General features: G+C 31.1%; 1 pseudogene; it reads left to right on the forward strand.

Moving 5' to 3' along the window:
• The first annotated feature begins 1159 nt into the window (after positions 1 to 1159).
• On the forward strand, positions 1160 to 1257 carry LOC145242571 (U2 spliceosomal RNA; annotated as a pseudogene).
• The last annotated feature ends 21925 nt before the right edge of the window (positions 1258 to 23182 follow it).

Below are 23182 nucleotides of genomic sequence, written 5' to 3' on the forward strand. Positions count from 1 at the left end.
CAAGCGAAGGGCAAGTTAACATGGGGAGGGGGTGGCTTTGTTAAGAATGACTTTCTAAATTTGTATGGGGATGTTAGAATGCGCAAGTCCCTTGTATTTTGATCAAAATCTTGATTTTGTCTTATATCGTGCTTCTGTGTTTTCCAAAAATGGGTTAAAAACACTTGCTTGAATTAAAGTTTGAGTTATATCCCTTGATCTTAATGCTGCCGAAAAATGACGACTGACAGTTTCCACTGATAAAATTTGATTGTATGTTTTAAATAAAAAAATACTGGATGAATTTGTATAAATTTTGGCATGCAGTTTTTTTTTTTTTAGCCCAACAGGTAAGTACACAGTTTTCTGTGCTATCTTTTGTAGCTGTAGGGGTTAAACTGGTGAAGCACCCTTCTTTAAATATGTAAAAAGCCAAGTGGAAAAAAAAAAGAATTTTCACATCAGAGGAAGCATCCTCGCTCTATAAAAAATACCAATATCTATTTGTACATAAATAAATGTGTACTTTTTGCATTGCAACTTGCCGACTTCTGTACGCATTACTCATCCGTCCAAACGAAGATTTTACTTGTTATAAATTATACTTGGTGCATGATTATGGCTTCCTGTTAATTTCAGCGTTATGTGCCAAGTAATTTCAGAGTTTATTGGTTGAATATTTACACACACACACACATATATACATCTGCTATTTTATTTATAAATATCAATACTTATATTTATACCTACAGACACTAGTGCTTCATATTTTCGCTATCAACAACACAAGAAGTAACAAGTTGTACTGTTTGGGAAATTCGAACCCAGCTTTGTCTCCATTTTCTAGAATATTACCTTCAGGCCAGCATCAATTACCATAAGAATAAGGGGAAATTAAGCACCTATAAATGCCAAATATGGACACAACAGTCAAGAGTGTTTTATGAGCGGAAGTCGTAAACATTGCATAACACTAGTTGATAACCTAAGTTTATATCTCCGACAGAGCTAAACTTTAATAATCTTAACGGAGCTTATAATTATCATTATATTATTACGCTTATCGCTCCGTCCGTTATCATGCTGTGCATCCCTAAGAAAGGAAAGTGGAATATTCCAAATAAACCGTAAAAAAGAAAAAAAATGGTGTCGCTATTGAGGCAAAGCTAATAAAAATGATTTGTCTTTCTTGGCCTTTTGGCTAAGATCAAAGTGTAGTATCTGTTCTTCAGGTGCTACATTTCAATTTCTTCTGTCTCAGTGGAAGAGAAATCCTTTACGACTTCTCCACGTTAAAAAAACGACCCTGGTGTCTAAATCTGTCCCGTGAGGAGGCATTGTGAATAGGCACTATGTTTAATGTAACAAAGTTTTAATATTAAAAAAGTAACTGGAAAAAGTTATTTCTGATTTAATTACAAAATGCCCTGGAAATGTTACTTCTGATTAATTATAAAATGCCCTGGAAAATGTCCGTTCTGATTATTATTTTTTTTTTTTGTTTACTTGCCTCCCCACAAGGGCGGAATCGGACATGAGGTTGGTTAAAAATTTAGAGGGAAACCAGCTCCCCTGGTCAATAACAAAAATAAGAATTGTATCAGTAATGAAGGATTTTTCTTCCATTAACCAAGACCAAAAATGGGGGGATTTAACTCACTGGAATGCTGAAACTGATACTACACTCAGAAATTCATGTTGAAGCAATGGTTGCGTAATCTCTAACCGTGTTAATGTTTTTATGTATTACTTTCGAAAAGCTGCTGAAACAGTTTATGATTTAAACATTACTTTATTTCAAGTATATTTTAAGCAGTGGGTTACGGGATATGAAGTCAGTCCTGGAAATTACTCAAACCGTTTACCATTTAAACATTACTTTATTTCATGTATACTTTTAACAGTGGGGTGGGGGATATTAAATCAGTCCCGAAAATGGGTGAAGCCGTTTACATATTACACTCTACCACCAATAGAAATGGCCAAGAACACATTGCCTGCAAGTACTTCTTTTAAACTCCTCGGCCTAACGTTTACAGGGAATATGAACTGGAATAGATACATTGAGAACATTGCCAAGGCTGCTGCTGGAAGGTTGGCTCCCTCTACCATGCTAGAAAACTACTTACGCCTGAAAGTATCCTGTACCTCTATAAGGCAACCATTCGTCCATGTATGGAGTACTGTTGTCACATCTGGGCTGGTGCATCTGCTGCTTGTCTCTCGCTCCTGGACAGGGTTCAAAAGAGAGTCGCCAACCTGATAGGTCCTGAACTGTCATCTAGGCTTCAGCCTCTGTCTCATTGACGAGATGTTGCATCCCTCTGCCTGTTCTACAAATACTTTAATGGTGAATGCTCTGACGAACTGCAAACACTTGTACCTCCTTGACGTAACTACCCCCGACAAACTAGTAAGTCTCATCCCTTTACAGTAGAGATCCCTAGGTGCAAGAAAGCCTTTTACTCGAATAGTTTCCAAGATACAGATAATTATAATAGAAATACTTTTTACTAATATTGTGAAAATTTTAGACTAACACCCTTGGCTAAAAATGATATTTTCCCATTGTTTTATTCGACTTTCATTTTGTTTTATGCGATTGCATATGGACACCTTTAAAATCTTGCCGGAAAAAGCACAAACAATTATTTTTAAATTCAAACTTTTGTATATATATATATATATATATATATATATATATATATATATATATATATATATATGTGTGTATATGCATATATACACCTAGGGAATCAGACAAAAGGACACCGGAAAAAATCCACTAGCTAATTTTAGCAAGGTATGAAAATTAAGCATCTACAGAATAAATGTCAATTGAAGATAGAGTTTAAAGACGATATAGTTTTAAATAGGATTCAAGTGCCTCTCACAAAAATATGCATATTTTTAAATATTTACTCTTGTCTGATATGACGACCATAAAATCTGTTTTTAGAGTCGATTTTTATTCCGTACTTGCTTAATGTTTCTATAATTCCAAAATATATAGGGCAAAAAAAAAATGTACATTTCGTTTGATCTATATTATTTTGCCCTATATATTTTTTTCGTGCCTTTTAACATTTCCTGTCTGGGTCATTTTGACATTTGTTTTTCTATTTTATATTTAATTCTATCACCATTTTAATTTTTTTTCCTTCTTCTTCCCTGATCTTTCTTATTTATATTTATGTCTCGGTAGTTGTGAGAAAAGCATATCTTATTTTCTTTTATTAATATTATTGGAATTTTCCCCTTTCCCCTTGTACATATTTGTGAATTATTCCATGGATTTCGGCCTTTGGATTATTTTGGACCATCTTCCAATTACGAGATTTCCTTGGATTTTACTTGTGCAAATGGAAATTCAATTAACTTTCTTGAAGTTATATTTTTGGATTTTACCGTCATTGGATTATTTATCTTCCACCAGACTATCCATTCATGTGTAATCACCTTTTTCTTCACTATATTCCCTCTGCTTCACTTTTTTATCAAGTAAGATCTTTGACTTACTTGTTGTTTCATCAAATACTTTTGTATGCAAAATCCGATCCCGCATTTTGCTAATTCCTACCCTCTGATGAGAAGGAGAGTATTTCTTCGAAACTCCACCGATTAAGGACTATCCACTTATCAAGTGTTTCCTTTTCAGATTAAATATGTTTTTAACTCTTTTTCAAAGTGTTTTTTTTAACATGTTTTATTAACTGTTTGCTCGTATTATAAGCTCTATCTCCTATTTGGTTTTATTGAGCTTTTACATCTGGCTGAGATAACTTTATAAATATTAATTCTTTAATATTTACAATATACTTTAGTTTTACCATCTTGGATCATTTTAGTAAATTTAATTGTAATTTTTATTTTATATATATATATATATATATATATATATATATATATATATATGTGTTATTTTATTTGTTTTTGCGATACGTTTTGACTGAATTCAATTATTTATACGAAAGTGCATTTTTACCTAAATGCGAGTTGGGAATAATTTTCCCTTTGACCAATTTGTAATATGACCCCCAAATGGGGAGTGGCATATGCATTGTTTTTAAAATATAATTATCCACTGACACGTGTTTCAATGTCTATACCTCATCAGAGTGGCTGAATATATATATATATATATTCTCCTACAGCCACACCACTGGACTGGTCATAACCAAACCTGACATGATGATGGTCTCCGATATAGAGATGGTGCACACCATTTCTCAAGGTCAAGGTTATATTTGGTGCGACTTTTCATAAACTCCACTATCTTTGGATGGTGCACACTAAGTTGCGGTTCACCACTATCCTGGGGACCACCACAATAGTGCTGACCAACTTCAACTTCTTCGTAAATTAGTGGAAAAATTATATGATATTGATTGTGATAAGTTTTAAGTATTGAATGTGTAAGATAAAATTTAAGCAATGAGTTCAAATTTACTTTGTGATATCATAAGAGCTTCGGTAAAAATTTGTTTGTGATACTAAACAAATTTTAACCATTGTGTTTCTTTGTAAATTTTTCAATTTCTTTTGTAACAATATCAGTGTCAACTTTGATATAATCTACTTGCTTTAAAATTCATGGTTGGATTTAAGTCACTTCAGGAGATAATTAAAAATGTTAAACACCTTAAGCAATAGTAGCTCTTACACCATCCACTTACTGCAAGGGTGCCCACAAGGCGGGTACTTGAGCATACAGCAAAGCACAGGAATCTTTGCTAGTATATATATATATATATATATATATATATATACACACACTATCTGTTCTTGCACAAGTCATTAACAGTGATTGCTCACAGACAAGAACCAGTGGTGTTCCATCGAGTCTGGGTGATAACAAGTCTCCCCAGATTTCCTGCAACCCTCCACCTCTTTCGATAACTGCTGCAAATGACTTTGCGCGGTTGGGGAGAAGAGGGAGGTATGTTTTGTGGATCTCTGGTAGTTTCAGTTCTTTTGGACTTGTTCAATGTTCCGCTTTCATTTTTTTTTTTTTTTTTTTTTTTTTTTTTGTCTGCATCCGCATGAATTACTAAAAGCAAACAATATTTTGACCAATCAAAGGATTGTCTAAATTTAGTTGAAATAGCTCTTTGGAATACATCTCGGTCTCCCTATGAGGCTAGATTTCCCTTTAATAAACAGTTGAACCAAAATCTACAACGTAGCTAAGGTCTACGTTGTCTTAGCCAGTCTCTGTTGGGCTTGGGGGTGGGTGCTATCTCAGCTCACACATGCATACAATCATAATCATATGCACACAGACATTAACGAACACACATACGCAGAACTCGTTAACTTTTCTCATTATCGTCTGCTCATCAAAGGCAAATGTATAAGCTTATTAATCTATCTATCTGTCTTTCTATATATATTAAGTGTTGAGACATTATGTTGAACAAAGATGGCGGTGAAGAATCAGTGCAGTTCCGACCTTGAGTGTTAAGTAATTCCCAGTAACAAAGATGGCGGTGAAGAATCAAATTCAGATTCGTGACAGAGACAACGGTGAACTGATTGAATCCAAAATTTAACAATTTTTATAGTAACTTTGGAAGCTTTTTATTGGTTGATTATTATAACTTGTGGTTATAAAAATGATCATCGAAACCATTGATGTCATACCCCCCATTAGTTCGTCTGATAGGGGATGTGTCTCCTAACGGCTTCGGCTGCAGGGAGACAGGGTAGAGTACTCGTCAAGGATTCGTTCTTGACACAGTTCAATAGGTGAGGGGCTGAGATCCGGCCCAGCACCTGTCAGACTGAGGTACACCGCTTGGGTACTACCTAGGAGGTCCACCCTCCCAGGCCTTGCCACCAGGCTTTCTGATGGGGCAAGTTAATTGCTTGTTGCCTGAGGCGCCCCTACTGGGGAATACCGACGGGGGTGCCCAGGCAATTTTTGTTGAGGCGAGAGTGCCCCTTCTTTAGGGGAGCTCGCCTGTCCTGCTCCTTCCGGCCTTGTGCCACATTTTGCTGTGGTGCACAACAAATAAATATCTACCCCCATTAGGAGTCAAAAACATTTAGCACCCCCCCCTTTTTTTTTTTTGCTATAATGGAAAAATCCTTTCGAATTCAATTTCGTTTGACTTGAGAAAAGGAAATAAATAGATAAATAAAATAAAAATAAACAAATTTGTCTTTATTCTCATTGGTCGAAAAGAATTATCAATATATTGGTATAATGTGTGCTAAAAGAAGCCATTTTTTATTGTAAATCATATTGTTTTTTTTTTTTTTTAGTGTGATTTCGACTGTTCATGCTTCTCTTTTTGGGTTTCTGAAAAGAGATTTATTCATGATTAGCTATAAAGTTTTCATTTTATCCTTTTTAGAGGTTTAGTGAAAATGTCGGCTATATTATTCTCAGACGTCACATAACTAAGAGTAATAGATTTTTTACTTATTTCATCCCTTATGAAATGATATCTGATATCAATATGCTTCGACCTTTGATGAATCATAGAATTATTTGCTAATAAGATATTACTCTGGTTGTCACAATGAATTACTATAGGTTTTTTACTGAGATCTGGTTTTAAAATAGATTTTAGAAGGGTGTTCAGAAAAATTGCCTCCTGCGTGGAATGGGTGAGGGCCACAAATTCTGCTTCACAAGTAGAAAGGGCAGCAATTTGTTGTTTTTTAGTTTTCCAAGAGATCATAGGGCCAGTCTTTGACAGTCTGAATCAATACTCCGTTATACTTTTTCTATCCTCAGAGTTACCCCAATCCTGAAAATCTAAATTTAGAGGATATGCTGACTTTTTGAATATTAAAGATTGTTCCTTCATTCCTTTTATATAACGAAGGATTTGTTTTGCACAATTAAGGTCCTTAATTGTCAATCTTGATAAGTTTTGAGATAGCTTTGTTACAGTGTAATATATATCAAACCTGGTTGTGGTCATCAAATAGATGAGACTTCCAATCATTTCTCTGTATAATCGATCATCTATTAACTTTGTTTCGATCTCTATATTTTTATTTATATCCATCTCAACATGAGTTGTGCGCGGTTTGCAATCTTGCATTCCGAACTTGAGCAGAATTTTTTCAATGTACTGTGATTGGTTCATTGTTATAGTTTCATTTTTGCAGATAAATTTTATACCGAGGAACCATGACAATTGTTCAAAATCGGTCATTTAAAATTTTTTATTCCATTTATTTTTGACATCCTTTAAAGTGTTGTCACAATTTGAGGTGAGTAATATATCGTCAACCCAAAAAACCCAAATCAAGAATTTATTACCTATATTTTTGGTATACAATCATGCGTCTACAGGACATTACTTGAATTCTTGGTCTATTAAATAATTATGGAGTGTTGAATTCCAATTGTGAGCACTTTATCTTAGTCCATATAACGATTTATTCAGTTTTCACGCAAAATTTTTATTTTTCGTTTTAAATCCCTCTGGAGGGTAAATATAAATTTCACAGTCAATCGGAGCATTTAAATAAGCATTTTTTTACATCAATTTCATGTACTTTTAAATTGTATTGAGCAGAAAATTGTACTAAAATTCTAATTGTCGTTGGTGAAAATGTAGCAAAATATTCCACTCCAGAAATCTGTGAAAAACCCTTTGCAACAAATCTTGCTTTAAAAGTTTCACTGCCAGAAGCTGTGATTTTTTTTTTTTTTGTAAAAAACCCCAGCATGAAGAAATTATATTATCTTTTGATTTTGCCACTATTTCGTATGTGTTATTTTCAGATAAAGCTTTCAATTCGGATATCATGACTTTTTTCCATTCTTGGTGATTTTCTGAATTAATCGCCTCATTATAACTTTCCGATGCACTTTTCAACGAGTAACAGTAATCCACTGCGTAGTCTTGTATCTTTTCAATTTTTAAGAAGTCTGGCCGTTTTCGCTCCCTTATCGGGTATCAACGTGTCTGGTTAATATTTACGTCAGTAGTTCCACTGCAATTGTCGTCATTATTAATATTCTCATTGTGATCGATTAAGATACTAGGTAATATTTCCGCACGTTTTTCGTCCACTGGCTCGTTATTTTTTAAATTTAATGTATCATTGAATTCTACACACCTAACCCTTTTTATGATATTTTGGTCAGGAAAGCAGATTAAATATGCTACACTGTTTTTATCGGAACTTACGAAAATACCTTTTTCGCTTTTAATATTTAGTTTACTGGTATTTTCTATAAATGCAAAGCAATCTGAACCAAATATATTCAATCGGTTCATTTTGGGTTTTACACCGCAAAACGCTTCATACAGTGTTTTGCCTAATCTTTTATTGAATGATCTATTTCTGATATATGCTGCTGCCTTTAAAGCGTATGTTCATAAACTATACGTTAAATTTGATCGGATGAGTAGACATCTTGCCATCTCAAAGAGGGTTCGCCATGCTCTTTCAGTGGTGCCATTTTGAAATGAGGAATACGACACAGATTTTTCATGTTTAATACGATAGTTAATTAATAGAAATTCAAAGCCTTTACTAGTAAATTCAGTCCCATTGTCTGAGTGAATACATTTTACCGAGCCGTATGGGGCAATATCATCTAAATGTTTCTTAGTGGCGAGGATAGTGTCGGATTTGTTTTTTAGAAAATAAACTATAATTAAACCGGAAAAATCATCAACAAAGTTCAAAATGTACCTTAAATTATTTCTCCCCATCGGGCTGATCGGACCTGCCAAGTCACAGTGCACAAGTGAGAGAATTTTCGTGGCCTTTTTGTCTGGTGTTTTGCTTATATCTTTTGTCATTTTCCCCTGTGCACACACATCACAATTTGGGAGATCGTCTGAAGGTATTATTTTCATGCCTTCGACTACATTTGGTAATTTTTTAATATCAGCTGTATTGCAGTGTCCTAGAATTTTATGCCAGGTTTCCAAGTCTTGACAGGCAGTTTTTGAGAGAACCATACTTTTTAAATAATATAGTCGGCCATTTTCTTTAATGTCAAATTCAGTTCTATTAGGGTATGTCAATTTTGACTTGTTTTGGTCAAACTTTATATTCACGCCTTGTTTAATGGCAGCTTGCACGAAAAATGTCTTGCTTAAATGTAAGTATGAAAAGAGCATTTTTTAGAATACAGTTACAAATTTCGCCTTTATTTTTTAGTGATATTTTAGCATCGTTCTTTTCAAGACTATGTCATTTATTTTACTGCTTTGACAAAATGACTCTGTGGATTAAAGTTTGAATCAAAATTAATAAAATCAGATTCCTTGGTGATAACGTGTGCTGTAGCACCACAGTCTACAAGGAGATTTTTACCGTTTGTGGTATTGTCAAAGTTACATGTGAATAGAAATGTATGTTCTTCCTCAAAGTTCTCAACGTTTTTTACGGAGTCCATTTTAGAGCGTTTATATTGACATTGGAAACATTTGTGGCTGGGTCGTCCACAATTATAGCAGATAATTTTATTCTTTTTCTTGGGAAAATTACTTTTGGAGAATACGTTGCAGTGAGTTGCATAATTTGGTGGTGTCTGTTTTTGAACTTCATAATATTGCTGGAATTATTATTGTTCATGAGCATCCGATTCGTCTCTTCATAACTGCGCATTGACACTTTAAATTCACTGAAATTTATGGGTTTGTCTTTTTTTGTTATAACAGTTGTAAATGGTTTAAAATCGGCTGGAAGTCCTTTGAAGGTCATTGATATCAACAGGCTATCGCTTATTATTTCACCTGAGAGTTTTAAGGCATTGGCGGTTGTTTCTGCCCTTATAATGTAGTTGGTAATAGTTTCATCCTCGTTACGTTTTAGAGACGTTAGTTCTGTATATAGTAATATAATTTTCGGTTTCCCTTTTGATAAATAATGCTCTCTTAATATGTTCAATGCTTTCCGTCCATCATCCAAGGCATCTCTTATAATAAGAGACAGACTTCTTTTGTCTTGGCATTGAATCAGTTCTGCAAAAACAATCGCATTCTTTTCAAGAAATTAGGAGTCATTAGGATTCTCTGTTGGAGATTGTATCACTTTGTGTTGTTTCCGAATCCTTAGATACCCCAGAAATTTTACCTGCCACAATTCTAATTTAGATTCCGAACCGCCAAAGAAAAGACGATGGCTGGGCACATAACCTGTTAAGTGTTGAGAAATTATGTTGAACAAAGATGGCAGTGAAGAATCAGTGCAGTTCCGATCCTGAGTGTAAAGTAATTCCTAGTAACAAAGATGGTGACAAAGATTCAGTGCAGTTCCGATCTTGAGTGTTAAGTAATTCCCAGTAACAAAGATAGTGGCAAATAATCAAATGCAGGTTTGTGACGGAGACGACAATGAACTGGCTGAATCCAAAATTCGACAATTTTTATAGTAACTTTGGAAGCTTTTCATTGGTTGGTTATTATAACTTGTGGTTATAAAAACTATCGTCAAAAGCATTGGTGTCATACCCCCCATTAGGAGTCAAAAACATTTAACATATATATATATATATATATATATATATATATATATATATATATATTGTTTTTAAAATATAATTATCCACTGACACATGTTTTGCTGTCTATGACCCATCAGAGTGGCTGTATCTAGCGAGATTCGAAATTGGAACCCCACGGTAATGAGCCTAAACTCTTAATCTTGCACGACTGTTTGGATATATCGCGATTTACGTAGATGTTATTTGTTTTTGCTTTGAAATGCTGTTTATTTATTTTGCTACCTTAGCGTTTTTAAAGAACTCTCTCTCTCTATATATATGAATGAGTCGCCCTTAATTTTTTATCGGATATATTTTTTTATTGTTAAATATTATTACGTGCATAAAAGGTATACCCATGGGCATGCATGTTCTCAATCGTCATCAGCATGGCTTAGGATCAATATCACGGCACCAGCATATATTAAGTTTTTTATTTTTGCTCTGACATTGATTTATATATTTTATTTTTAAAAACAAAATTAGGCATAAGGTCAATCAAAAAAATTGGGGAGGGGAGTCGATGGAAATTCTTGTCACTGTATCTTTGAGTTGTCTAAGAAATTCCTATTTATATAGTTTATTTTCGCATGCAAAAATTTTACAATTAAATTAAGAAAAAATTAAAAAAATAAGAGCAAAAAATTACACTTGTAAACAAACTTAGGCAAAAAGCCCTATAAGAACTGGGGGAGGGGTGTTGCAGGGTCTTTGTTACTAAATTTAATATGGAGTCTTTGGCGACTTACTCTTGACTGGTAACATTTACCACAATACCTCATTCACTCTGTGGAATTTAAACTAACTAATGAATCCCGAGCGTTTTTTGCAAAAAGCATATATTTACAATTTCTGTGTGTATGTGTGTGTGTGTGTGTGTGTGTGTGCGCATTTAAAAGAATTTTTTTGAGTTGTCAAAGAAATTCCTAGCTAAAGTTGTCAGTCACCATAATACCACATTCACACTTATTTCTTCTATTTAAAAATTATTAAAATGAACTTAATATACTCATAGAGATATGCAGGCGACTTCATGAAGGTTAACTAATTTGCATATTCCTTTGAAAAACGAGCTTTAATTCATTCATTTTTTATGGTTTCTTACTAGATAATTGGCTTCATTTAACTATTATGCTTAATTCTTTTTATGCATAGCTTTTATATTGTGCATAATTGCGTAGAATCTAGGATGAAAACTTTTTAGCAGATACATATATATATATATATATATATATATATATATATATATATATAAATATAAATATATGACTTTGTCTATTTGTGTGCAAAATGTCTCTACCAAACTCCTCTCTGAATATTTGGTCTAGAGACTAGGAACTTAACATATAGAGCATTTGAATCTAGAACACTTTTGATTTGCTTTTTGACCCATAAAAATGGCTGCTCAGGGGCCAAAATTGAAACAAAAAAAGAAAAACAGTCGACCTTGGCAGGTATAAATCAACTAATTCCATAGCATGCATAGCTATGAATTTTGTTTGCTTGAAGTCGCCTAATTTTTAACCTCTTTTGTTTATCCATCTAAAATGAGATGGCTCAGATACTAACAATGAAGGCTGAAGCGCTAAACAACAACTATGATTGGAACGCTGAATGCTTTGGTTACAATTGCAAGTCATTTTTTTTTTTTTTTTTAAACTTTTGACATCATTACAATACATATTGGGTACAATATAATAATGAATACAGAATTTACTCAATAATAATAAATACGAAATTTGCATAAATTAAAATATATTTAAGCATATTTTACGACTGGGCAATACATTGCTGGGCAGCGTACTAGTTTTAAATATTTCTAACTTTTCTTGTTGAATTTTCTTTCTACAATAAAAAGAAATGAACATTGACTCTTATGAAGATTTTTTTTAATCAAATATGAATTGTATAATTGAGTGGGGAAGTTTTGGTTACGATTTTCAGACCCGTGGATTATTCACGGTTCTTAAATTATTGATTTAAATCTTTTTCGATATCTCTGCTAATGAATCTTTCTTGTTCTTCAAGGGCTAAAATAACACAAACAAAACATTTTACGTCTTCCTATCCATGTAAACTTCCATTTTTAAGCATACATAAAATCTCTTGTGAATTTATATTTTTTGAATTCATTATTTTGTTTGTGTTTGTTAACTTTTCTCTCGCTCTCTTGCATTTAAGTATAAACATAAAAAACAATTTTCACTAAAAACGTCTCCCTAAAATCCGGTCTTTTAAAAAATCTTCCATCCGAATTGGAACCCTTTCAAAATGGATACTCAAAACCATAATACTTTTTATTTTTTAAATTTATTGAAGTTAATCAGTTTTCATTCAAGGCAACTTCTTGCATTCAGAGTAACCACGGCTCCTTTCCATTCTAGTTGGCCACAGCTCTATTCGAGTCAAATATGGCCTCTTTCCATTGCATGCAAATCGCGCATCTTTTTGTCCATGCGCAAGGCTCATTATTTGTTGCATATCAAGGCATAAACTTGGAGGTCCCTGTTTTATTGCAGGGAAAGGAATAAATACAAGAAGGCAATGTTTCATTAACAAAAAATCTTTATTTTCACATTGTTTCTGTTGATGATTTTTAAGAAGAAAATATGTCATTTTGACTCAACTTCAAGGTGAATAGAGTAAGGTGAAGTGTCAGTTTAAAAAAAAAAAAAAAAAAGAAAAAACTCATTATGTTTACATTTGACATTTTTTTTTTTTTTTTTTCAAATCAGTTTGTCCGCCTCAACTAACGTTTGCTATCTACAGGCATTATAAAAACGCAACTTGATAAAAGCATCAGTAAAATTAAACTCTTTAATTTTATTCAAGGGATATTCAAACTTTTTTTTTTTCTTTTTAAACATGCTTACGTAAAGGTTTTTCTTTTTTCTTTTCTTTTTAGCTCTGTATACTGTTTGGTTAGTGTAATAATATAGCGAGACAAAGGCTGGTGTCAGGAATCAAGAGAACATCATTGGTGTTGGTGTTCACGTGATACTTTTACTTAGTTGCGTGTTTACATGACCGTGGTTAAACGGAAAGAGAGAAGGGTCTTTCTTATCTTCCACATAACGTCTTTGAAGAATTCTATAATAAAGGGAGATAACTTATAAATGACTAGTGCAAGGGAGACAACTGATAACATTACATTCAGTAAATATAAAGAGAACCTTATTCTATCCGCCAAGGGACATTTGTTTTTTTAATACTTATTTTTTTTTTTGACCGATGAAACGTGCATATGATTGGTCTATTTGTTAACATCTTGATTCGATTTCTTTTATTTTTTATGTTCTCCGTACGATGCTTAATAAAGTTCTTGGTAACTTCCTAATTCATGACAAATCTATATAATAATAATAATAATAATAATAAGTAAATGATAAACGACCATGTTGCAATATTATCGTGGGGTTTGCGTTCGCACTGAATATCCATAGAACGGAAATATGTCACAAACTCTTAGGCTTTTCGAGGTAGACCCCCGCCCCACAGCCAGATATATTCTGAAACTACTTTAACCAGAGTATTTAGGTAAGTATGTTTCAATTTGAAAGTGGTACAATAATATGGCGGGGTCTGCATTTGCCACAGGCGCCCACAGAATGGAAATATTTTAAGTACGGCAGTAATATACAACAGATGAAAGATACAACTGTGGAATTTCCACAGGTCTCACTAATGAAAATGTAAACAATAAACGACCATATATTAGGAAATTACCAAGTTTAGTTCTTTTTGTTCTTTTTAATTGTAGCAATTAGTTGCAGTAGTAGTTTGGAGTCGTATTAGCTTTTTATTTTATTTTATTTATTTTTTTTACCTGAAAACATATACAAGCTCCGCCATAGTCACCTTTGCTGTTACCTCCAAAGCACCGTAGAGCTGCTTGCATGTGATATGGTGTGGAGGGCGGCTCAGGAGAAGGAGGGGGTAAAAATAATATATATAAAGATAGCGTTTATTATATTTTGAACATTATTAGAAAAAAATAAAAAATTAAATAAAATACTTGGACTGAAAATTAATTTTGACATAAAAACACATAAAAAATTAACAATTGAAAAAAATATTTTTGTAAGATTTTTTTTTTTCTTATTTTCTTTTTATTGTGTCATTTTTATATTTTTTATTTATTTATTTTTTTTTTTACAAATTTTTCCTCTGGCAATTTAAGATTCATTAAATGTACCTTTCTTTTTTTACCGTTTGTTCTTTTTGAATAAAAAATAAAAAAAGCATTTCACTGAAAATTTATGTAAACAAATTTTAACTTAAAAAGAAGAATTTTGAAAAAAAGAAAAAGAAAAAACAAAGATAATAATTATTACTTCTTTTATGCGTGAGATATTTTTTCTTCTGTTTTACTTCTCATTTTTTCTTTCATTTTTCTTTTCATTTTATTTATTTGTAATATTTGCTATATTTCAATATTTACACTTCTGATGGATAGATAAGCCATGAAACTGCAGTAAAATGTTCAGAAAAGTCAAATTATATATATATATATATATATATATATATATATATATGCATAAATCTCGGAAGCATCTTCATATTGCAAAAAGTTTGATTATAAAAACTTGAAACAGTCTATTTTACTTGCTCATATATATATATATATATATATATAAACTTTTGGTGTGTATTTTGAATTACTTAAAAAAATACAGAAAAATCTTTATGGTTTATGGAACAGATGTCATATTCCAAAAATTATGTAAATTGATCAAGTTTTTTTTTTATTGGAGAAAATCAAATTTTACGATTTTTAGCGATTAAGTATTTTTGGTTGCCATTGATGATCTCTTAATTATAGAGAAATAGATAAATCTCGTTAGTCAAATCGAGTTGCCCGCCCTTGACTTTAAATGCATCCTAAACAATTATAATTCTATTTTAAGTGGAGAAAATTATCAGTACAATATGCCTGGAAATGTAAAGAAAGAAGTAGCAACAGCTAAGAGTAAATATACTGAAACCACCAGGAAATGTATTGAAACGCAAAAATTAGAAACTCGTTGACTGTGTGTCTGTTTTTTTTTTTTTTTTTTTTTTTTTCAGCCCCTGTCCCACCGACGAAATGTTGCATCCTTCTGCCTGTTTTACAAGTATTTTAATGGTGGATGCTCTGATGAACTACAAGCACTTGTACCCCCTTCGACGAAAATACCCCCGACAAACCCGATAAGCAGCAAAGTCCCACCCCTACACAGTTGAGATCCCTAGATGTAAGAAAGCCTTTTACTCTAATAGCTTCTTACTGCAGGACTTTGGAATTCTCGTCCGGTTTCTTGCTTCCCCAACTGTACTGACATGCAGAAGTTCAAGTGTAATGTGAACAGACATCTTGCTGCTAAACTCCCTACATAGTACCCCTGGAACTTAGATCCCTGATAGTAGCCCCTTACATCAAAGTGGCAATATGCGTTGTTTGAGGTGAAAATGTAATTAAAAAGAAAAACAAGAAAATAACAAAAAACAAAAACAAATATGGTGATTGGATGCTGCCCCAATTTGGAACGTCATAAAATTTGATTTTCTTAAATAACAATAATAAAAACTACTTGATCAATTTATGTGGTTTTTGGAGTATGACATCTTTGTTCCGTGATGGTAATGTGCATCGTAAAGATTTTTCTGTATTTCTGTAGATTGCTTTTTCACAATGTGTGATTCTAAATTAGCAAACTTTTCGCTCCAAATTCTTTTTTCTCAATAGCATAAAATACTTATGTTTGAAAATTTTCCACTTCCAAGCCACAATCTTCAAGATAAAATCTATTAAAAAAAAAAAAAAAAAAAAAATTGGAAGAAAATAGAGCTTGAGTTTTTTTATTTTTTTTATTTAACACAAATGTAAAATAAATTGTTCAAACGTTTCAAAAATTCAGGTTTTGATATCAATACAAAAATCAATATAATGTAAATGATGGTGGTAATAATAATAATAATAATAATAATAATAATAATAATAATAATAATATCTTGTGTGTATCGTGATGTATTAATATTTTATTGCTACACATTAAGGAAAAAACATATCTAAAATTACTTTTTTACTCATTAAATCAAATCCTGTCTCAGATGCATTAACCACTATACTGATTGGATTAATTAAAGCGATAATTAAAAAATGTTATTCAAATAAAATCCTTTTCTTTTTTTTTTTTTTTTCAAAAACATCTTTTATATTTACGATTGAAAATATTATTTTCTATTAATTGAAAATTGCATAAATATTTTTAATAAAAACAATTGAAGTGTAAACTTGTGTAGAGGGTCAGAGTTATCTCCCTTGGACGTAGAATTCTTGTCTAAATAAAAATGTAATCCTCAAATCTCGTTGCCAACATGAGATCTTGTAGAAACCCTCGTACCAATACTTTGTCAATGATTAAGGCCAGGATTCTTCTCCAGTTTCTTTTTCTGGACGTCCTACAGACATGATCTGCCTTTTGGCGTGTCACCTAACAGAAAAGACGTCATTTATAAAATGTAAGTTTTGGCATTCTTTATTTTCTTATGAATAACTTGCGCATTCATATTCGTATGGGAACAATGTATTTAATTGCATGTTTAATCTATGTATACATGAGTCCTTTACTGTTTTAATTATTTGTCGTAGACGAACTAAAAATAAATTAAATGCCTTTTAACTGTCTTTTATTTTCTGACAGGTGTATTATTACTGCCAATATAATATGCAGTTAATCTTAACTTTCCACATTCACAGAGTATGAATTAAAATTCTCTGACCATGTGGTGATAATTTTTATAGAATATATCAAATATTTTAATTTTTGTATTGTATTTCACTGTATGTTTATTCCTACTGTACCTTGGATTTAACGGTCATTAATAAAAGTCTATTCATTCATATCCAAATTTGGAAATCTATATTAGATATCAATATAAAGAATTATATTTTTTTCTTTAATGTTCTTGGAAATAAATTCTGTAGTCTAAAAATGCCATTATTAAAATATGGAATAATTGGTTCTTATTTAGAATTAAATCTATTTTCAAAACAAAAGTATAGAAACATCTTCAATGAACAAAGATGCCATATTCCAAAAATTACGTAAATCAATCATGTAGTTTTCTTTTGCTAAGAAATTCAAATTTTATGACCAAGCAAGTTTTTGATTCACCATTTTTTTATAAATAAGGAAGAGACAACTCAATTCGAACTATCGAGATCAAAATGTGTTGTAATGGTTATAATTTCCTATTAAAAATCGAAAAAAATTCATTTTTTACATGGAAAAAATACTTGATGATTTATGCGACTTTTGGAATGACACCTTTGTTCCATGATGGGTACATACATTATAAAGATTTTTCTGTATTTATTTTTAATAGGTGTAATTAGGAACTGAATTGATTATTTAAATTTTTAAACGTGTTTTCAGGTTTGACTTGGACGACTTAATTAAACAGTCTACAATAATATATTTTTTTCATATAAGCTTCCTCGGAGATCACGAAATATACATAATTTTTTACATCATGGATACAATCATCATCATCATCATCATCCACTAGTTATAATTAACACATGAAAGAACAGAAGAAATATTTTGGATTATCTCCCTTGTAAGGCGAATCGGGAGTTTTCTTTTATCTGTTTTTGAGAACATGTTTATTGATCTTCTTCTATCGATTATGCATTTATTCTGACCAAATTTAAATTTTCAACCATTTGATTTCACAACCTGATTTTTAGGCACCAGATTAGTTGCTTAAAACTTCAAAAATATTACCCCCTCCCCACAATGTTTAATTCTTTGTATGATAGGTTGCGCGCATACATACATAATATGTGTGCCTATATATATATATATATATATATATATATATATATATATATATATATATGTGTGTGCACGTGTGTATAGATATGTGCATATATTTCTCTTTCTCATATGTGTGTGTGTGTGTGCCCGTGTGTATAGATATGTGCATATATTTCTCTTTCTCATATATATATATATATATTTGTGTGTGTGTATTTGAAGAAATGTTGAATGCAAAACTGCCAAGACAAGATTATGTTGGCAAACAAAAAAAAAGGGGGGGGGCAAAAAGAAAGATCTTCACTTTTTTTTTTTTTGGAGAGAAGAGAGAGGGAAGGCAATATTTCCCAATTGATTTAAATCAACCCTCATCCTCGGTTGGTTGATTTGTGAAGATGTTCCAAATTTGTGTGTGTGTGTGTGTATATATATATATATATATATATATATATATATATATATTATTGTTGTTACTATGACCAATAAAAAGAAAAGGAGGATAACAGTCATAATATTTACTTTTCTTTTGCGAAGGATGGATGTGACACAAAGTTGAACTTAATGTGGGTATGTGGCCAAAACTGAACACCTCTTGAATGTTTGTGGTTAGTAACAGATACCTCTAAAATTCTTCCAATTCTATTCATATTTACTCACATAATGAGAGGTTTCCTAAGCAACCAGCCATTAACCTGCCCATACCCTTTTGGTGCAATGAGGTACTGCCTTGAAGGATGCCCCTCCCCCTTCTTAGGACTGAGACGAATATGTTTCATTACAATGATAAAAATGTAATTCATATATATATATATATATATATATATATATATATATATATATATATAAACTTCCCAATCAAAAGACATTGAATAAAATTGTAATTGCAGACCAATCGAAAAACATATTGATAACAATTATTATTATTGACCAATCCAATGAGATATTGAAAAAAAAAAAAAAAAAAAAATGAAATAGACATTGTAAAATATTATTACTACAGGCCAATCAAAGTGCATATTGCAAAGTGTAGTTATTATCAAAAGAAACGTTACAACATGTTAATTTTTTATTATTATTATGTACAAATTAAACATGGAGAAAAAGAATAATTCCTTTTGACCAATGAAAAGGGGTCATAAGAAATGTTTGCTACTACAGACCAATCAAAAGGGATATTAGAAATATTTTACAGATACAACCATATTTAGGAATAAATATGGAGGTAAAAAAAATTGTATGCATAGATATTGTGATTCAATGGATATTGAGTTTGATGAACAAACGCAAAGATATTTTTCTTCCAAAATATTTTACAAAAATACAAATTTCAATCATTCTCTTTTTCACTCACGCAAACTTTTATTTTAAACCTTTAAAAATGATTTTTTATACAACAGATAGGTTGTGCTTTATCTACAATAGGGTTGCCAGATGTTATATGCATATATGACTTGTCGTGTCGTATGTGACTGTTTGATTAATTGCAGTAGTGATCTTTGAAGTTGTCTCCCCTTGGGTTTAAAACTGTTCTTTGTGAGTGTTAGTTTGCATGTTTTATAACAAACCAATTCTTTTGTGGTTATTTGATTTTTATCCATATCTTGAGTTGTCATTATGCTGCCACATGTCTTAGGATGAGAAGCAAATGTTAAACAAGATTTCTGACAAATACGGTTGGCCTAGCAAGCTGTGGTAATCATAACCCTTGTTTTTCTTTTCTTTTTTTTTTTCTTTTTGAAAAGGAAAAGAAAAGAATTATACAAAGATTCTGATGTTACAAGCCTCGGCTTTTACATCATCAACATTGTCTCCCCATATTTGTACATATACCAACATGAGAGAATGTCCTGTGAATTGCATTTAATAAAACTGGCAACCCTATCTAAATAAAACAATACAATGTTTTTATATACAAGGATCATATATACCATCTGAATCTCCCGGAACAAAGAATTAATCCCTCCCTCCCCCCAGCAAATCTTTTTTTTTAATTTTTTTTTTTTACTCACTAGCAACTGTGCTTGTGAGCCATACACCCACTCCAAATCAATAAAATAAAATAAAATAAATAGCTGGTGATATGCTTCTTGGTAGAATTGTCTGTTACAAAAAAAAACACAAAATTTGATCTTCCTAAAATTTAAGCTATTTCTCTACCAAATATGTTTACTTATATATAATAAATATAATATGCTTTTATTTAATTTTAGGTAAACAAATTACTTGGTCACGACAATAACAAAGCTCCTGTTTTATTCAAATAATGACCATAATCGAATGACCTAAACTTTTGATTTCATGAAAACTTGATCTTTCTATGAAAATGGAAGTTTAAGTCTCCCAATAATGGTAATTATTTGACCGAAACTGTGGCTTTGTTATTGTCGTAACTATGTCATTTGTTTATCTAAAATTAAATAAAGACATATCTTGCTCTTTTTATTGAACGCTATCAATAATCTTGTTAAGTTCATTGTTTTTTTTTTTTTGCTTTTGGCTACCTTTTAGCCTGGAATAAATATATAATCTTCATTTTAAGCATTTTTCTAAGATTATTTTACCTTATTTTAATTTGCTTTTGATTTGCTGCATAATCTTTTATGATATATTCATTTAGGTGTTAATCTTTTATTTAAATAGTATTTATAATTGCTTGATATAATCCTTATAAGCATTTCTCTAAGGAGATTATATTTGCCTCTTTATATCATTTAACTCTAATTATATAATAATTTTATTGTATAATATTTTGAATTCGTCACTTTGGTGTTGATTATAAATTTAAGGTTTCTATTTGATGTCAAATCCCCGTGCTGATGATGAGACTTTCTTCAAATAAAATGTTTTGCATCGTCTCAGAAACGATCGTACATTGATTGGTTGTTAATGTTAAGGTCGTGGTGCTTAAAAAAATTATTTTCCCCATAAATCATTTTACTATTCCCGTTATCTTTCACTCTCTTTTTCTTTGTCTCTCTCTCTCATATATATATATATATATATATACTAATAGGCTACCTGGCGTTTATATATATATATATATATATATATATATATATATATACTAGCAGGCTACCTGGCATTTCCCACTTGTAAGATACGCTTAAATATGATAGTATAATTCATGCAGATTACGTATTTATTATTATAGAGACAATTCTCTATCGATTATTATATTAAAGCTAATATATATTTGACTTGGATATCATCAGCTAGAATCGAAACCAAAACATACAACTCTCCACCCTTATTCCTTAGCCTCTGAGCCATGCCCATATGCATATACACACACACACACACACACACACACATATATACATATATATATGTGTGTATATAATATATATATATATATATATATATATATATATATATATTGTCATCTCGTTTTTTTAAAGATGGAATCACCTGATTGTCGAAGATAAGAGGCAAGAAAGCAAGGCTTACACACGCACACACACACCCATATATATATATATATATATATATATATATATATATATATATATATATATAAAATAAAGATTACAATAAAATTTACCAAAATAATTAATATTCATAAAGTAATCTCAACCAGATGTAAAAGCTCGATAAAACCAAATAGGAGATAGAGCTTATAATAGGAGCAAACAGTTAATAAAACATGTTAAAGACACTTTGAAAAAGAGTTAAAAACATATTTAATCTGAAAAGGAAACACTTGATAAGTGGATAGTCCTTAATTTCAAAGTGTTTTTTAACATGTTTTATTAACTGTTTGCTCCTAATATATATATATATATATATATATATATATATAAAGAATTATAAGTTTAGTACGAGAATAAGCTTAAAATAAGGTATAAATATTTTTAATATTTATCTAAACAATCCAAACCAGATTAAAAAGTTCAATCATCCAAAAATGGAGAAGAACTTAAATAAATAAATATATTAAATATCCTTATACTAAAATGCTCTCTAAATAAACTTATTAAGTTTTTGAAAATCTTTATTATTTCAATCGTACACAAAAAAAAACAAAAAATAACTGTAATATATTTGTATGTAGTTGATTTAAATTTAAATTCAGTTTCTCTTCCGTTTGCCTGTTTCCCACTTGACTACAACTTGGATGTCTTCAAGTCCAACATAAACAAATTCTTGATGAACCGCCCCCTTAAGTAATCCAATCTACCAAATTTCCATTAATAACAACGACTACGATAATATCCCATTGATTACTGTACACTCAATAACCCTTATCCTCGAGTGGCCTCAGGGCTTTGATAAGTGGTGACTTCTATGTAAAAAAAAAAAAAAAAAAAAATGATTTTAACGTCTGACCTAATTTTACAATCTAAAAGCTTGTATTGATATCTGAGTCATCGTAACCTGTATTATTTACCCCAATCTCTCTCGTATTCAACTGTTTCTTCATTTCGTCTTTAACCCACCTACGAAAAGGATTTTTTTTTTAATTGGAACTTAGACTTCTGTTTTCTGCCTTTTTTTTTCTTTTATTTCATAAGGAATATATCTTTATTAGAATACATATCCTTTCTATCTATTTACTGTTCTTCAAACATTTTTCTGATCTTCTCTACCTTGGACTTAAATTTACCTGTTTTAGATCTGGATATTACCAAATATTAATTGCAACCTGCGGATCTCCATTGACTTCCCCTACCTATTTGATATTCCAGAACTTTTTGTTGCTATGGCTACTCCCATTTGCTATGCAATTTAAAAGACTTTTCCTTTTATGCAAACATGTTAGTATTCATATTTTTCCGTTTCATTTTATTCTTGAAATAGCATTTCATCATTATATTGTGTTATCTTTCCTCTGATGAGAAAAAAGGCATTCTTTGGAACTCAGTAGATTAAAGATTTCTTAATTTTTAATTTAGTATTCATTGTCGGTTAATAAAATTTCTTTTTTTTTTTCTTA

The sequence above is a fragment of the Euprymna scolopes genome, chromosome 2, assembly GCF_053919585.1.
Source record: "Euprymna scolopes isolate OS-2025 chromosome 2, ASM5391958v1, whole genome shotgun sequence".
Lineage (NCBI taxonomy): Eukaryota > Metazoa > Mollusca > Cephalopoda > Sepiida > Sepiolidae > Euprymna > Euprymna scolopes.